This window comes from Mastigoproctus giganteus, chromosome 12 (genome assembly GCF_048544385.1).
Source record: "Mastigoproctus giganteus isolate SK-2022 chromosome 12, ASM4854438v1, whole genome shotgun sequence".
NCBI classification, from domain to species: domain Eukaryota; kingdom Metazoa; phylum Arthropoda; class Arachnida; order Uropygi; family Thelyphonidae; genus Mastigoproctus; species Mastigoproctus giganteus.
In genome coordinates, this window is record NC_143586.1 from 38,739,235 (window position 1) to 38,756,615 (window position 17,381).

The 17,381-nt window shown below is 38.1% G+C and overlaps 1 protein-coding gene across 3 annotated transcripts in view; it reads left to right on the forward strand.

Moving 5' to 3' along the window:
* Nucleotides 1-17,381, forward strand: part of LOC150076911 (isoaspartyl peptidase/L-asparaginase) — a 65,328-nt gene that overhangs the window by 9,231 nt on the left and 38,716 nt on the right. For all 3 annotated transcript variants that reach the window (XM_090386949.1, XM_090386950.1, XM_090386948.1), the window contains one exon: nucleotides 17,014-17,099. The gene's annotated coding sequence lies outside the window, so the exon portion shown is untranslated. Of the gene's footprint in view, nucleotides 1-17,013; nucleotides 17,100-17,381 lie in introns of those variants that run through there.

The window sequence follows — 17,381 nt, forward strand, 5'->3', positions numbered from 1 at the left end:
TGGCATCTATACTCATTCTCGCAAGATACACACAAGGGAACATAAGTGTAAGTTGAAAAAAGGATGGTTGCAGAATAGATGTACAGAAATTTGAATTTGGCCATTGGGTAATTGATTGTTGGAATAAACTTTTGCCTAGTGTTGTGAAAGCAGGTTGTTTAAATAAATTTAAAGAATGGTGTGGACAAATTATTGGCAGGAATGGACAACTGCAGTGTGTAATTTTATTATTTCTTTATTTTTTGGCTGGTGTGTATAAGCCTTGCAACCTTGCATCATGTTGCCAATACCAATACCTATGTTGACTAAGTATTATATCTAATTCAGTAGTACTGCTAATACAGTTTGGCCCACAACTACTTGTCTTTGTTCAAACTTGTTAAGCTCTCCTACATATGACATTTTTCTTGGAACTGAGGTGCTTTCTGTAGTTCAGTTTATGCCCACGAGCTGTAGTGATGCCCTCTACATCATTAGCCTAGCTGGCATTTTACATAAGATGATTTTCTTATGATAGCAATACTTTGGATAACAGTGAGATTTAAACCAGAAAGATTAGAATTATGTGAATTGTGAGCTCTGGGAATTAGGCATCTGCTTTGCAGTCTGACATTGGCTATTATATAAAAGGAAAAATTGTTTTGAAATATGAGAATATAAGATTATGATATAATGTATTGGGGAAGGACATTGTGGTTGTTTATCATGAATTAATATGTAATTCCGCTAACACATAATTAATTATATGAACCATTATCAAGTGAATTTTATTGTAAGCAATATATTATAATAAGCTAGTTAATTAAGTTCCACATAGTTTTACTATGTGGAACTATAGAAATCAACTACCCACTGGTCTTTAGCCAGTGGGTAGTTGATTTCTATAGTATTCCTTTCTATTTGGATAACAGTGAGATTTAATAGAAAGGGTGCAAGAATACTTGCTGATGCTATCGAGGCAGTGTTTAGGTGGGTCGGAAAACTGCTAGCATGGGGGGATACACAGACTAAAAGGTCAACAGTGGCCGCAGACAGAGGCAAAAGTGATTCTTGCATTGCTTCTATTAAAATGGGCAGCAGACTGGAAAGCAAGGCAATGGGGATTTCCAGGACTGCTGGGAGTCATAGTGGAACAAGTAAATACATGGGCTGTGTTGGTAACTAAGAGTAGAAACAGGTGCATGTATACTTGCATGTACACCAATGCTAGGAATATAGTTAATAAATTCGATGAGCTTGAAGTGCTAGTCAAGACATCAAAGGCAGATATTGTTGAGATATCAAATGTGGAGTCACACAGACATAAGCAGTGCAAAATTGGAATTTGGGGAGTACAATGTGTACAGAAAGGAAAGAAGTTAGTTAAGAAACACAAAATCTAACGAAGTGCATCCAGTTGATGTTGGTGGACAATGCAGTGTTGAGTCTGTTTGGTGTGAAATAAGCACTGGGAAGGGAAAAATGAGAGTAGGTGTGTGTTAGCATTAGCATTAGTAGAGGCATATGATGCAAGAAAGCAAGCTTATTCAGCATCAGCCAAAAAAAAAAAAAAAAAAAACCACTCCCATTTCACCCCTCCGTTTGTTCGAAATACCTGTCCAGTTGAGCTTTAAATTTGTTTAGGCTATCAACTTCAACAACAAGTGATGGAAGTCGGTTCCACCAACCAACCACCCGCTGGCCAAAGGCAAATTTCCGCACATCTATCCGACATCCGTCCTTCCTCAATTTGAATTTATGCCCTCTGAGGTGATTATTCTGAGCAAGATGAAGAATCCCATTGGCATTGAGCATGCTCAAACCATTCAAAGCCTTATACACTTCTATCAGATCACCTCGCCGGTGCCTAGTCTCCAGACTCTGCAATTTGCAAAACTTAAGCCTTTCTTCGTAAGAGCAACCCTTCGTTCCATTTACTAATCTTGTTGCCCTTCTCTGTACCCGTTCCAGCAGCTCTACATCCTTCTTGAAATGAGGCCTCCAGACCTGTATACAGTACTCAAGATGTGGCCTAACCATTGCCTTATACAAGGGAATAATCACCTCCTTATCCCTGCTAGAAAAATTCCTGTATATCATTGACAAGACACCATGAGCTACTCTTGCAGCTCGTCTGCACTGCTCAGAGAACTTCATATCTGCCTGCACAATTACCCCCAGGTCCTTTTCATTCTTCACCACTGTCAGTGTAGTACCGCAGAGTTGATACGTTGCTCTGGGGTTACTGTTTCCCATATGTAGTACTTTACATTAATCAATGTTAAACTTCATTTGCCACCTCTCAGCCCATCTGTTCAACCTTTCCAGATCCTGTTGCAGCAGCATAGCGTCAGTAGTGTCCTTAACGACCCTGCCAACCTTTGTATCATCTGCAAACTTGAACATTAAACTTGATATCCCATCATCAATAACATTCATAAACACCGAAAACAACAACGGACCCAACACTGAACCTTGAGGAACTCCACTAATAACATTAGTCCACGTTGAGCAGTGTCCATTGATTACCACTCTCTGTCTTCTGCCACTCAACCATCCCCTTATCCATAGCAGCAATTTGCCTCCAATGCCACACTGCTCCAATTTGTGCAGCAGTCTTCCATGTGCAACAGTATCGAAAGCCTTTCTAAGATCCAAATATATAATATCAAAGTTATTCCCTGCTTCCAATTCTTTTGTGACTACATCATAGTATCCAATCAAATTGGTCAGGCAAGACCTGCCCTTAACAAAACCATGCTGCGTCTGAGCTATAACGGAATTCTTGTCTAGATGATCCTGCAGTGCTTCTTTAACCAGTGCCTCCATTAATTTACCTGGAACAGAAGTTAAACTAACAGGTCTATAATTACTTGTGTCAGCCTTTGATCCTCCTTTGTGAATTGGGGTTACATTTGCACATCTCCAGTCTATGGGTACCTCCCCTGAGTCCAAAGAAGCTCTCATAATTATGGCTAGGGGTTTGCATACTTCCTTTGCTGCCTCCTTTAATATAACTGGATAGATCCCATCCACCCCAGGTGCCTTTTTTATGTTTATCCTCAACAATCTCTCCTCCACTTTCCTCTCAGTTATTACAAAATCATCCAGTTCATTGCCAATGTTTACTTTACCTACATCATTCTCCTTCCTGAATAACTCCTCATGTGTGAATGTAGATGCAAAATACTCGTTTAGATTGTTAGCCACCTGAGCAGGATCCTCAACTGTTGAACCATCAATATCCAGTGGACCAATCTGATTCATCCCTTTCCTTCTCAAGTTCAAGTATGTAAAGAACTCTTTTCTGTTTTTCTTTGCATCCTTTGCCAAGGATTTTTCGTAGTCTGCCTTTGCCTGCCTAATCTCCTTTGTGACTTGGTTACAGACCAACTTATATCTATCATAGGCTTCCATGTCACCCATTAATTTGTATGTATCCCATGCATTTTTCTTCTCTGCCACATGTCTCATTAGTTCATCTGACAAACATTTAGGCCTAAACCTTGAACAATATTTCTTAGTTGGTATGTAAAGCCTGGTAGCCTCCAAGATTAGTTCCTTGAATGCTTCCCATTTTGAGTTTGCTGTTGGTAACATCATCAGTTGGTCCCACTGTACAGAATTTAAATACTGTCTCAGACCATCATAGTCTCCTTTACGAAAACAAAAACCCTTCCCTTTACCTCTGATGGTAGTTACCTCCTTGAGTAAATCCCACTTCAACACACTGTGATCACTGCCACCTAGTGGTTCATTTATCTGCAGGTTCTTAATGCATGAAGAATCACTACTGATAATCAGAACAAGAGTATTGCTCCCTCTTGTTGCCTCACGAACATGCTGATGTAGAAAACAATCATCCAATAAATGCACAAAAGCCTTGCTAGTGTGCGAGTGACCAACCCACAAATTCCAGTCAATATCTGGGAAATTAAAATCCCCCATTATAAGACTCTCTGATTTACTGGCCCACTCTATTTCCCTGTACAATATCTTATTATACTCATCAGAGTCATTAGGCCTATAGCACACTCCTACGCTCAATTTTGATTTCCCTATGCTTATGTCACACCAAACTGACTCGACACTGCCCTGTCCATCGATGTCGACTGGCTTCACTTCCTTGGACTTTGTGTTTCTTAATTAATAGCATAACCCCTCCTCCCCTCCTGTCCTGTCTATCCTTTCTATACACATTGTATTCCCCAAATTCCAGTTCCGCATTACTTATATCTGTGTGACACCACGTCTCTGATATCCCAACAATATCTGCCTTTCATGTTTTGAGCAATACCTCATATTCATCAAATTTATTTACCAAACTCCTAGCATTGGTGTACACGCAGGTATACATCACCTGTTTCTATTCTTAGCTACCCTAACACAACCCATGTGTTTACTTGTACCGCAATGACTACCAGCAGTCTCTGAAATATCCTGCATCTTGTTTTTCAGACTTCTGCTCATTTCAATAGAAGCAGTGCAAGAATCACTTCCACCTCTGCCAGTGGCTACTGTTAATCTATTAGTCCTTGTATCCCCCCCCCCCCCAACTAGCAGTTTTCTGACCCACCTAACACTGCCTCGACAGCATCAGCAAAAATTCTTGCACCCTTTCTATTTAAGTGTATCCCATCCCTGTAGAAGCAATCTCTCCTGTTAACAAGTACAGTCCAGGCTGAAAAAAATTCTACCCCTTGAGCCTTGCACAATCCCTCCAGGGCCGAATTGATCGACAAGGCTCTCATCATATACTCCCTCCTATCGTGTCTGGGCAGAATTGCAGACACTTTCAAGTTCAACCCTAATTCACGGCTTTATTTCAACAGTGACCTGTACTTGCTAAGTAATTCCGCCGGTCTCCTACTTATAATGAGCAATTGTGCAGAGAAATAGTGGGCCAGTAAATCAGAATGTCTTATAATGGGAGATTTTAACTTTCCAGATATTGACTGGAACTTGTGGTTGGTCACTCGCACACTATCAAGACTTTTGTGGATTTAATGGATGACTGTTTTCTACAGCAACATGTTCAAGAGGCAACCAGAGGGAGTAATACTCTTGATTTGATTATCAGTAGTGATTCTTCATGCATTAAGAATCTGCAGATAAAGGAACCACTGGGTGACAGCGATCACAATGTGGGAATTATTTAAAGATGTAACTACTATCAAGGCTAAAGGGAAGAGCTTTTGCTTTTGTAAAGGTGACTACAGAGGTCTCAGACAATTTTTAAATTCTGTACAGTGGGATCAATTGATGATGTTACCAATAGTGAATTCTAAATGGGAAGCCTTCAGGGACTTAATTTTGGATGCTACTAGGCTTTTCATTCCAACTAAGAAATACTGCTCAAGGTTTAGGCCTAAATGGATATCAGATGAATTAATAAGGCTAGTGGCAGAGAAGAAGAATGTATGGGATCCATATAAAATATCAGGTGAGACAGAAGCCTATGGCAGGTATAAACTAGTCTAATCAAATCACAAAAGAGGTTAGGCAGGCAAAGGCAGATTATGAGACATCTTTGCAAAGGATGCAAAGAAAAACAGCAAACAGTTCTTTACTTGTGTAAACTCTAGAAGGAAAAGGATGAATCAGATTGGACCACGTAACATAGATGGGTTGAGTATTGATGATCGTGCTCAGGTAGCTGATGAACTGAATGAGTATTTTGCATCTACATTCACACATGAGGAGTTATTCAATGAGGGGAGTGCCAGAAGTTTATCAAATGCTAACAGGGAGCTAAGTGATTTTGTAATAACTGAGAGCAAAGTGGAGGAGAAATTGTTGAAGTTAAACATAAGGAAGGCACATGGGGTGGATGGGATCTATCCAGTTATATTAAAGGAGGCAGCAAAGGAAGTAAGCAAACCCTTAGCCATAATTATGAGAGCTTCCTTGGACTCTGGGGAAGTCCCCATGGACTGAAGGTGTGCAAATATATCACCAATTCACAAAGGAAGTTCAAAAGGTGACAAGTAACTACAGACCTGTTAGTTTAACTTGTGTTCTGGGGAAAATAATGGAATCACTGGTTAAAGAAGCATTGCAGGATCATTTAGACAAGACTGCAATAATCGTTAAGACACAGCATGGGTTTGTCAAAGGGAGGTCTTGTCTGACCAATTTGATTGGTTACTGTGATGTGGTCACAAAGGAACTGAATGCCAAAAATAATTTTGATATCATATACTTGGATTTCAGGAAAGCTTTTGATACTGTTGCACATGGAAGACTGCTGTACAAATTGGAGAGGTATGACATTATGGGTAAGATGCTACAATGGATAAAGGGATGGTTGAGTGGGAGACAACAGAGAGTGGTAATCAATGGACACTGCTCTTCATGGACAAATGTTATTAGTGGAGTTCCCCAGGGTTTGGTGTTGGGCCATTATTGTTTTGTATATTTATCAATGATATTGATGAAGGTATATCAGGTTTAATGTCCAAGTTTGCAGATGATACAAAGGTTGGCAAGGTTGTTAACGACAGTAATGACAGTATGCTACTCCAACTGGATCTAGATAAGTTGGGAAAATGGGCTGAGAAGTGGCAACTGGAGTTTAACATTGACAAATGCAAAGTACTGCATAATGGTAGCAATAACCGAAGAGAAACGTACCAACTGGGTGGTACTACATTCAGGGAAGTGGAAAGTGAAAAAGACCTTGGGGGTAATTATGCAGCCAAATATGAAGTTCGCTGAGCAGTGCAGACGGGCTGCCAGGGCAGGTCATGGAGTCTTGTCAATGTTATATAGGTAATTTGCTAGCAGGGACAGGGAGGTGATTATCCCTTTTTGTATAAGGCAATGGTCAGGGCAGGGCTCACCCAGAGTACTGTGTACTGGTCTGGAGACCTCATTTTAGGAAGGATGCAGAATTGCTAGAACGAGTATAAAGAAGGGCAACAAGATTGGTGAGGGGAAACAAAGGGGTGCTCTTACCAAGAAGGAGGGCAGGAGCAGCAGTGCATTGCACATGCTTCTTGATTAGACTGGGGTTCGAGCCTGTGACCACCAAATACGGAGGATGCAGAAAGGTCAGGGAATGACCACCGCATATCCCCGGAGCAATATGGCCTTAGTTGCTAATGCTCCTAAAAACCAAACAACATCTTACCAAGAAAGGCTTAAGTTCTGCAAATTGCACTGCCTGGAGAGTAGGCACCTGTGAGGTGATCTGACTGAGTTGTATAAGGCATTGTGAATGGGTTGAGCAAACTGAATGCTGATGGGATTCTTCATCTTGCTCAGACTAAGAACCTGAGGGGACACTGTTTCAAATTGAGGAAAGATAGTTGTAGAATAGATGTGCGGAAATTTGCCTTTAGGCAATGGGTAGTTAATTGGTGGAACAGGCTTTCATCTTTTGTTGTGGAAGCTAATAGCCTAAATAAATTTAAGGCTCAGCTGGGCAGGCATTTGGAACGAATGGAGGGATGAAATGGGAGTTTTTTTTTTTGGCTGATGCTGCATAAGCTTGCTTTCTTGTACCATATGCCTCTACTAATGCTAACTGTTTTTCCTCAATTTGAATTTATGCCCCCTCAGGTTCTTAGTCTGAGTAAGCAGAAATATTCCATCAGCATTCAGCCTACTCAAACCATTCAAGGCCTTATACACCTCAATCAGGTCACCTCGCAGGTGCCTAGTTTCCAGATGCTGCAACTTGCAGAACTTAAGCCTTTCTTTGTAAGCACACTCTTTTGTTACTCTCACCAATCTTGTTGCCCTTCACTGTACTCGTTCTAGCAATTCTACATCCTTCCTAAAATGACGCTTCCACACCTGTACACAGTATTCAAGGTGTGGCCTGACCATTGCCTTATACAAAGGGATAATCACCTCCTTTTCCATACTAGTAAAATTCCAGTATATCATTGACAAGAGCTCATGACTCAGTCTGCCAGCCTGTTTGTACTGCTCAGAAAACTTCATATCTGACTGTACAATTATCCACAGGCCTCTTTCATTCTCCACTACCCTGAGTGTAACACCACCCAGTTGGTACCATTCTCTGGGGGTTACTGCTACCCATATGCAGTACTTTGACAAATGCTATGTTAAACTTCAGTTGCCTCTTCTCAGCCCATCTGCCCAACTTTTACAGATCCTGTTATTAACAACCCTGCAAACCTTTGTATCATTTGCAAATTTTGACATTAAGCTTGATATACCTTTATTAATATAATTGATAAATATACAAAACAACAATGGGCCCAACACTGAACCCTGAGGGACCCCACTAATAACATTAGTCCACGTAGAGCAGTATCCATTGATTACCACTGTCTATCTTCTCCCACTCAACCATACTTTTATCCATGGTATCAACTTGCCCTTAATGCCATATTGCTCCAATTTGTACCAAAAGCTTTCCTGAAATCCAAGTATATGATATCAACGTTTATTTTTTGATCCAGTTCCAGAAACTTCTTGAATATATGATTCTGTAATGCATAGTATGCAACCAATAGCAATAAAATCGATTATTTGTTACAGGCTTCAACTTGTAGTTAAGTACATATTAAAATGTGATTCTTGATACAAAAAAAAAAAAAAATAAATAAATAACAAATAAAAATAAATAAAACATCATATACTTTACGGCACCTCTGAGCTGGTTTTTAAGAACATATCACTTTTTAAAATTTGGCTCAACAGAGGAAAGTGTTTAAAAAATTGGAAGGAAACTAAAATAGCAGTGTGAACTGCAGAACCAGGAATTGGAAAAGACATTACAAGCTTTTTTTCTATGAACTACCAGAATATTCTTATGAATATTCTGGTAGTTCATAGAATTTGGGAAATTCTATTTCCCTCATTTGGGAAACACTGATGTAGCAAATCCCTTCTGTATTTATGTCAAAGTTGTTGTTTCACTGTCACAACATTTTTAATTTCATGAAAAAGCTAACAGACAAAACGCTTGGATGCCATTTTGTGGTACTGAAGAATGTGACTCAGCCTTGTGGAAGGAATGCCTGAAACTTTGGGGACCAGACTGAAAAATTTTCATTTGATCTGTTCTTTCGCTACTTACTACACCCGTACCTTAAATGTGCTCTGAGGAATAAAAGATTAAAATAGTATTGATCATTTATGGATGTTTAGTATTAATGAAAAAAAAAAAAGATAAATGCACTTGTATATCACTCAAGACTGCTACAGGGGGTATCAGCCAGAGTGCAATACAGTAATTATAACAAGCACTGTATAGTAAATCACAATGTATTCTAATAGTTATTTTTGCATTTTGTATTCCACTACATACAGTAGTGGAATACACAATGCAATACGGGGGGGGGGGGGAGTTTAAGCTCAGTATAGATTGTGAAGATTTCATGAAAGACAATATTGCCAAACTGTGCATGATTCTTCTTGAGTGTTCAGAGAAAATCAGTCTTGTAACTATATTCTTTACAGAGGGTGTTGAAGTGTGGAAGGTGATTGAAGATGGCAACTGTTGAGTGAATAAAGTACTGTGCACTTGTTGAGTACCTTCATTTAAAGAGAATATTGCCGAAATAAAAATTCATAAAGACATGCAGCAAACATTAGGGGAATCTTGTCTTTCATACACTGTGATCAAAACCTGGGTTGGAGAATTTAAGCATGGACGAGACAGTGTTGACGATGAATCCTGCATTGGGAGGCCTGTTAGCGTGTTGACACCTGCAAATGTCGATACCATTCATGACCCTGATCATGCAAGATTGCAGGATGCCATTGAAGCACATTGAAATTAAATTCAGCAATCACACAAGCGAGCAAACAATATTGTGGCAAATGTTTTAGGAATGAAGGTTTCTTTGAGGTGGATTTCTAAAGCACTGAATGCAGATCAGAAACGGGAAAGAGAGGTGTTGTCATGAGATTGTGCAGCATTTTGAAGCTAATGGAGCTTAGTCTTGAGGGTGGTATGACACTATGGACAAAACATGGATGCACAACTTTGAACTCTGAAACAAGAATAATTGAAACAGTGGAAGCATTCCTTCTTCCTCTCCTAAAATGTTTTGAGTGCAGAAGTCGGCTGGGAAAGTTATGGCATTTGTTTTTTGGGATGCAGGAGAAGTGATCATGGTTGATTTTCTGGAATGAGGTGCCACCATCAATGTCAAGTATTATTCTTATTACTGAGATGTTTCTTTGAGGATTTGAAGTTCAAGAGGTGTGGGAAATTGAAAACAAGATGGCCAAAGGAGCCATCTTTTTTCAAGACATTGTACCACTGCACACAGTGTTTGTGACTTGGGCATTACTGCATGACTGTTGGTCCAAGCTATTACAGCATCTCAAAAAGGACGTGAAAGGACAAAATTTCAACAGTGATAATGCTGTGATGGATGCAGTTATCAGCTGGTTTGAGTCAAAATCTGAATTTTGAGTGGGTTATGAAGGCTAGTGGATTGTTCCAGAAAGTGCATTGACTTAAGTGGGGGACTATGGGGGTTTCACTTTCCAGCATTCCTTCTGTGAACAGATAGACTTTTCAACCTCTCTTCATATATTCCAAAGCTCAATTTTGATAGTGACTGTTTCTAGTAAGAAGATATTTCAAGTTATTTATGTAGTTTAAAATAGCCAAAAAAAAATATTAAAAAAACCCTCAAATAGAAAAATACATGACATGTGAAATAGGACATTACAAATCAAGGAGACTTAACGAAACATCTTGATAACCCCAGGGGTTCACATCTGGTGTGTATGGGCTTGGCACACCCAGGGTCCTGAGCTGGATATCATCATTCTTCTCTCTTAGTGATTCCCTTCTACTTCTGACTCTTCTCTCTCTCTCTCTCTCTGTGTAATTCAGAATTTTTTTTTTTTTTTTTTTTTTTTTTGGCTGGTGCAGCATAAGCTTCAGGCTTCCTTGCACCATATAGCTAACAGTAATATTATTTCTCTGCATCAGCAATGATATGATACTCTTCTAGCACTCAAGTTTCAGGTCCCATAAGTCAGAATCAATTGTGGAAGTGTGAATTATCTCAAAAGTAGCATTTATGAAGTACTGGTTACAGTAATTACACTTCTTCATTCTATGAAACTGTGAGCAGAGTACAGGACAAGCACACAGCCAGTTTTGTGGAATCTTCCATGTTAAAAGGTTGAGGAAACTCATACTATTGTCACTACCAGAAATTATATTAACTGTCTTCTTTCAAGCAGAAATTCACCAAACAGTCCTATGATTGACTAAGTTAGATTCCACATCATAACTGTCCTTGAAGAAACATTGTGAACATTATACTTATGATTAAGGGTTTGAGGATCTAGTATTCAAGGAATGACCAAACTGTAAAATTATACTTAACAACAGATATAATCTTTTTTTTTTTTTTTTTGACACCTAGATGAATGCCAGTTTCAAGTTCCATCAGACCAGATCAAGACTTCGTCACTGTAGCAAAATGTTCATGAAAAAAATTTGAATCAAAAGATACTCCTATAAACTTGACCCTATCAGATGTTAATTATGATTCAATCAATAGATATAGAAACTGTGACTTGATTACATGCAAGAGGTAATTTTGATGTTGTTTTACTTGGATTTCAGAAGAGCTTTTGATGCTGTTGCACATAAGACTGCTATAGAAATTGGAGCAGTCTGGCATTAAGGGCAAGTTACTGCTATGGATAAAGGGATGGTTGAGTGGGAGAAGACAGACTGATGATTATTGGACACTGGTCTTAATAGACTGATGTTATGAGTGGAGTCCTTCATGGCCTTTATAATAAAATTGATGAAGGTATATCAGTCTTAATGTCCAGGTTGGCAGGGTGTTTAATGACTGTAATCAAATTATGCTACTGCAGCAAGATCTAGAAAATTTGGTAGATGGACTGAGTAGTGGCAGTTGAAGTTTAACATTGACTAGTGCAAGGTTACTGTATATGGGTAGCAGTAATCCCAGATTAAAGTACCAACTGTTGTGGTACTACACTCAGAATAGTGGAAAATAAAGATGGGATAATTGTTTAGTCAGAAATGAAGTTCTCTGAGCAGTGCAGAGAGGAGAGCCCCTGGGTTTTGTCAGTGATATAGAGGAACCTTGCTAGCAGGGGCAAGGAGGTGATTATTCCATTGTACATGGCAATGTTTAGGCCACATCTTAGGCATACAGGTTTGAAGGCCTCATTTTAGGAATAATGTAGATCTGCTGGAATGGGTGTGGAGAAGGGCATCGAGATTGGTGATGGGAATGAAAGGGTGGGCTTACTAAGAAAAGTTTCATTTCAGAACACTGCATCGTATGGAGACTAGGCATCTGTGAGGATATCTGATTGAGGTATTCAACACATTTCAGATGACGAGCTGAAAGCTTCTGCCTTCTCTAACCACTTTATATCAAGTGTGAATAACCTCTTTCAAGACGAACTTCACTTCAGAGACAATGAAAAGAGAGAATCTGCCAAGTACTCAATCAGAAACTTTTTTTTTTTTTTTTTCCCCTCGCTCCTCTCTTCGATCAAGAGATTTTAGAGGCAGGGAATCAATTGAAAGAAAAGGGAGCCCCTGGCTTTGATGAAATATCTCCATCTCTGCTGAAAAAGGTCCTTAGCTCACTTCTTACGCCACTGAAATATATATTCAATCTCTCCTTTCAAGCTGGTAAATTCCCCTCTCAATTCAAAAAAGCAATAATCATCCCTGTTCCAAAGGAAAACCGTTGTAACTCTATCAACAACTTTCGCCCAATAGCTCTACTCTGTTTTTGCAAAATTATTCAAAAAAATTCTTCATAGCAGACTTATGGGTTTTCTTGAAGAAAATCAGCTCATCCATCAACAACAGTATGCTTATCGCTCTAAAAGATTCACTGATCTTGCAGTTGTTGACTCCTGCTCAAGGATCATTGATAGTCTTGAAAAGGGTCACTATGCTATAGCACTTTCTTGACTTATCTAAAGCTTTTAATTGCATAAACCATAATATTCTACTTAACAAACTCAATAACCTTGGCTTGAGAGGGAAAATTAACCTTCTCCTTGAAGACTACCTTACCAATCGGCCGTTTGTCATAAGAACAAATCAGTTGTACTCTGACATTTGTTATTGAATGGGTTGAGCACGCTGAATTCTGATGGGATCCTTCCACTTGTTCAGATTACGAACCTAAGGGGGCATAAATTCAAATTAAGAAAAGACAGATGTAGATTAGATGTGCTGAAATTTGCCTTCAGCCAGCGGGTGGTTAATTGCTGGAACAAACTTCCATCTGTCGTTGTGGAAGTTGACAGGTTAAATAAATTTAAGGAGGAACTGGACAGGCATTTGGAGGAAATGGTGTGGTTTTTTTTTTTTGGCCGATGCTGCATAAGCTTATACACTTGCTTTCTTGAATCACATGCCACTACTACTACTATATTTCTCCAGGGAAGTACCTCAAGGCTCACTTCTTGGACCTATCCTATTTGTTCTTTACATCAATGAATTTCTCTCTCTTCTTCCATCTTCTCACTTAGTAGCGTATGCCGACAATATTTCCATCCTGGTCACAGATAAAGACCCTAATCAGCTTCAACTCAAAATCTCTGCCTTGCTCTCTGTGATGCATAGTTGGCGTCAAAAGAATCGCTTATACTGAATCCAGAAAAATCAAAATATATGGTGTTTAGAACAAAAAAAAAAAAAAACACTAAATAAAGATTTCCACATAACATACAAAGAAAAACAACTTGAAAGGGTGGATGAAACCAAGTTTCTCGGAATCTGGCTAGATGATAAGTTGGGCAAAACAAATAATAACCCTACGAAAGAAAACTTCGTCACTAACGGGAATACTCGCCAGGGCCTCTGCCTGGGTATCTCCTTCCCATCTCAGACAAATATTTCTTTCTTTAATTCAGCCACACCTCACCTATGGAATCATCTCGTGGAGTACCACCAGCCAAGAAAACCTTGCAAGAATCAACTCCATTCTCAATCGATGTGTTCGTTCAATTTTGGGCCTTCTCTGGAATGCATCAGTTAGTTCGAGATACAAGGAAGTGAGACTCCTAAGCATCTACCAGCTATTGCAGAAAGCCGAGGCAATCCTTGTTTACAATGCTATGAACACAGCAGATGTTCCCCTCTCTTCAGATCCTTTACAGAAAAGCCATAGGTCAGAAAAGTATAAAATATAGAGGTGCTAAAACTTGGAACAAACTTCCTGCAAAAATCAAAAATGTCACTTCACTAAATAAATTCAAGAAACTACTAATTGAACACATCACCAGGGATGTCTGATTCAAATTACCTTCCACTTAACTCCTGGATTTTAAAAACACCAACATGAAAATAATGTACAAATGTTAAAGGAAGCAGTTGGCAAATAGTTTGTAAATTTCTGTGCATGTATCTCATCATTTTTCTTTTCTCATCATTTAATTGTAAAGATGTTCACAATGATATTATAAATAGTGATGCTTTTCGAAGTCTTCTGTAAAGAAATGTACAAAAAACTCCAATTTATTTGTCTTTCCTGTTGAACATTACCTGTACAATTTCATAACTGTATGTTTATCAATTGTATATTTGTATATTCATCGGTTTTTTTTAAGGGAACACCCCCTAAAAAGCCATTGGCTTATGTGTTCTCCCTCCCTTTTTGCTGTTATCTCCCAAATAGTGTAACATAAAATAGGGATAAATAAATTATTATAATATTATTAACACTGAATGGATTGAGTAAGCTTAGCTTACTCAATCCATTCAGTGTTGAACCAGACCTGTATGTAGTACAGGTCTGGATGCCTCATTTTAGGAAGGATGTAGAGTTGCTTGAGAAAGTATAGAGAAGGTCAACAAGATTGGTGAGGGGAATGAAGGGGTGGTATTACAAAGGCTTGAGTTCTGCAATTTGCAGCACCTGGAGACTAGGCAACTGCGAGGTGATCTGATTGAGGTGTATAAGGCCTTGAATGGGTTGAGTAGGCTCAGTTCTGATGGGATTCTTCCTCTTGCTCAAATTATGAACCTGAGGGGGTATCAGTTCAAATTGAGGAAAGACAGTTATAGAATAGATATGCAGAAATTTGCCTTTAGCCAGCGGGTAGTTGATTGCTGGATTGCTGGAACAAACTTCCATCTGTCGTTGTGGAAGTTGATAGCTTAAATAAATTCGAGGAGGTACTGGATAAACGTTTAGATGGAGTGCATGTGTGAAATGGTTTTTTTTTTTTTGGGACTGATGCTACATAAGCTTGCTTTCTTGCATTATGTGCCTCTACTACTACCACCTTCAGTATATAAGTCATTGACTATCCCAACCCCACATTGCTCTGCTTCTTTCCATTGAGATCTGTATGTATAATAATTAGTAGTGTGATCAGCCCAAATTACTGATATTATTAGTAATTGCTTGATTGGTCTTATCCATGACTTTTGAGAATCAGTAATTTCTTAGAAATGCCAGTGGGGGAGGGGAGAGAAAGGGAGAAAATATGTACAATAGCTTGTGTTTTTTTTTTTTTTTTTTTTTTTTTTGCAGTACGGTAATTATACTTTGTTATAAATTTTTACCTTGACAAAATGTGTACAAGACAGAAGACGTTATCATATACGGTTAGCTTCAAATTGAAGGTATTGAATAATGCCAAAGAACCTGAAAACTGGGCAGCTGTAAGACATTTTGGTCCTTCAAATGAGTGAAATGATACATTTATTTATGAATTTTTATTTTAAACATTTACAATAAAAAAAAAAATATATATATATATATTTATTATTTTTTTTTATTTTCCAAAAATTCGTATAAAATCTAGGTGCATCCTGGTTTGATGCATCTTATTGTTTGAAAAATATGGTAAATAACCCTTTGAGGAGAATTAAATTGTGCACTATCAAAGTGTTTATTTATATAGGATATCTCATGAACCCTCTTCCATAAGGAAACTCAATTATTTAGCAAAATACTAAAAAGTTAAAAAGGGAAAAGTTATTGAAAGTCATGTGTTTCCTATCTGAAGTGTTAGAATTTTTTTTATTTAGAATGAGCTATTATGGCACTACCCTCTTATACCCTCCTATAATTCTGTAAAAAAAAAAAAAAAAAAAAAAGTGGTTTAGCACAGGCAACAGTCAAGGTGTTGCAAGTCAACAAAACTGTACTTGCATATGGATTGCTGTATGCATGTAAGTTGGTTTTGTGAAATTGCAACACTCACTGCTGGCTCTGTCCCTACTGAGATAATGTTTTTCTACAATTTTGATAAAACATAATGGTTTCATTCGCTTTTTTCTTTGGTATAGTACTGCCCATGCTGGACTAGTAGGTTTTGGCTCTGGCAACTTCCAGCAGTTCTGGCCCTATCTGAATCGCATGTCAAGACTATTAGTTGAATATCCAAATTTGTTGTTGGCTCTGGTGGCAATTTCTGCCCTGCAATCTAGGCTGGCCTACCCCTGGCACTGCATCACCCTCTCTGGAAATGCATCCATCTTTTGCATTGTGCTAAAGTGACTACATTGCTATCACCTTTTACCATTAATATACCAAAAGGGTAGTACAGTAATGGCTCATTCTAGGTAAAATTTCTAACACTTTAGCACTTTAGATTGGAAACCTATGATTTGAAAACAACTTTTCCTTCTTTTGCTTTTTTACTATTTTGTCAAATAAGTGACATCTCCTATGGAAGTTAACTTTGGAGGATGCTCTGTATGTTCTGTTATCAGGAAGTATATAGATGTGAGAACCTTTGTCATCAAATTATGTTGAAATTAGCTTTAAAATGAATGAATTAACCTCTATGGTCTTATTAAATAGTTGAACTTGTCATTCTTTATTGGAGTTGGTTGCTCATTTCTTCCCTACTAATTAGTTTGCAGATTATATTGCTTTGAAGATAGCCAATTTCACTCACTAAGCTATAGTCAGATTATGTTATGTTGATGAGTATATAGCGATTTCACCTTTTCACAGTGACAAGTTATCGCTGATATTTATTAATAAGTGCTGTCTTTCTTCTATTGCAGTAATGGTTTAGTATTGATGAATAGTACTGAATTGATGCTTTGTCCTGCTCTAGGTACATGCCCAGAAATCTGGATCCTGTTTGGAAAATATCAGAACAGAAATATCATACTTGCACTTTTCAGTTGTGTTAATATTGAAGTGAGTATTCTGTATGAATAGCTGTATTAAAGTTTTTTTTTTTTTTTTTTTAATTATATTTCAGTTTACAAATTGTTCCTTAATTTAGATATACTGTGATCTTAATTTAGATATACTGTGTGGGGATACCTCATAAATCTAAATGGTTAATAGAACCTTTAATATTTAACTTTTTAGTTGATAGTGGCATATAAAGGGCAGCAAAACAAAATATAAGGGGTGAGAATAAATATTTATAAATGATGTATTTAGAATTTATTTTTTCATTTTTTCAGTATGCTT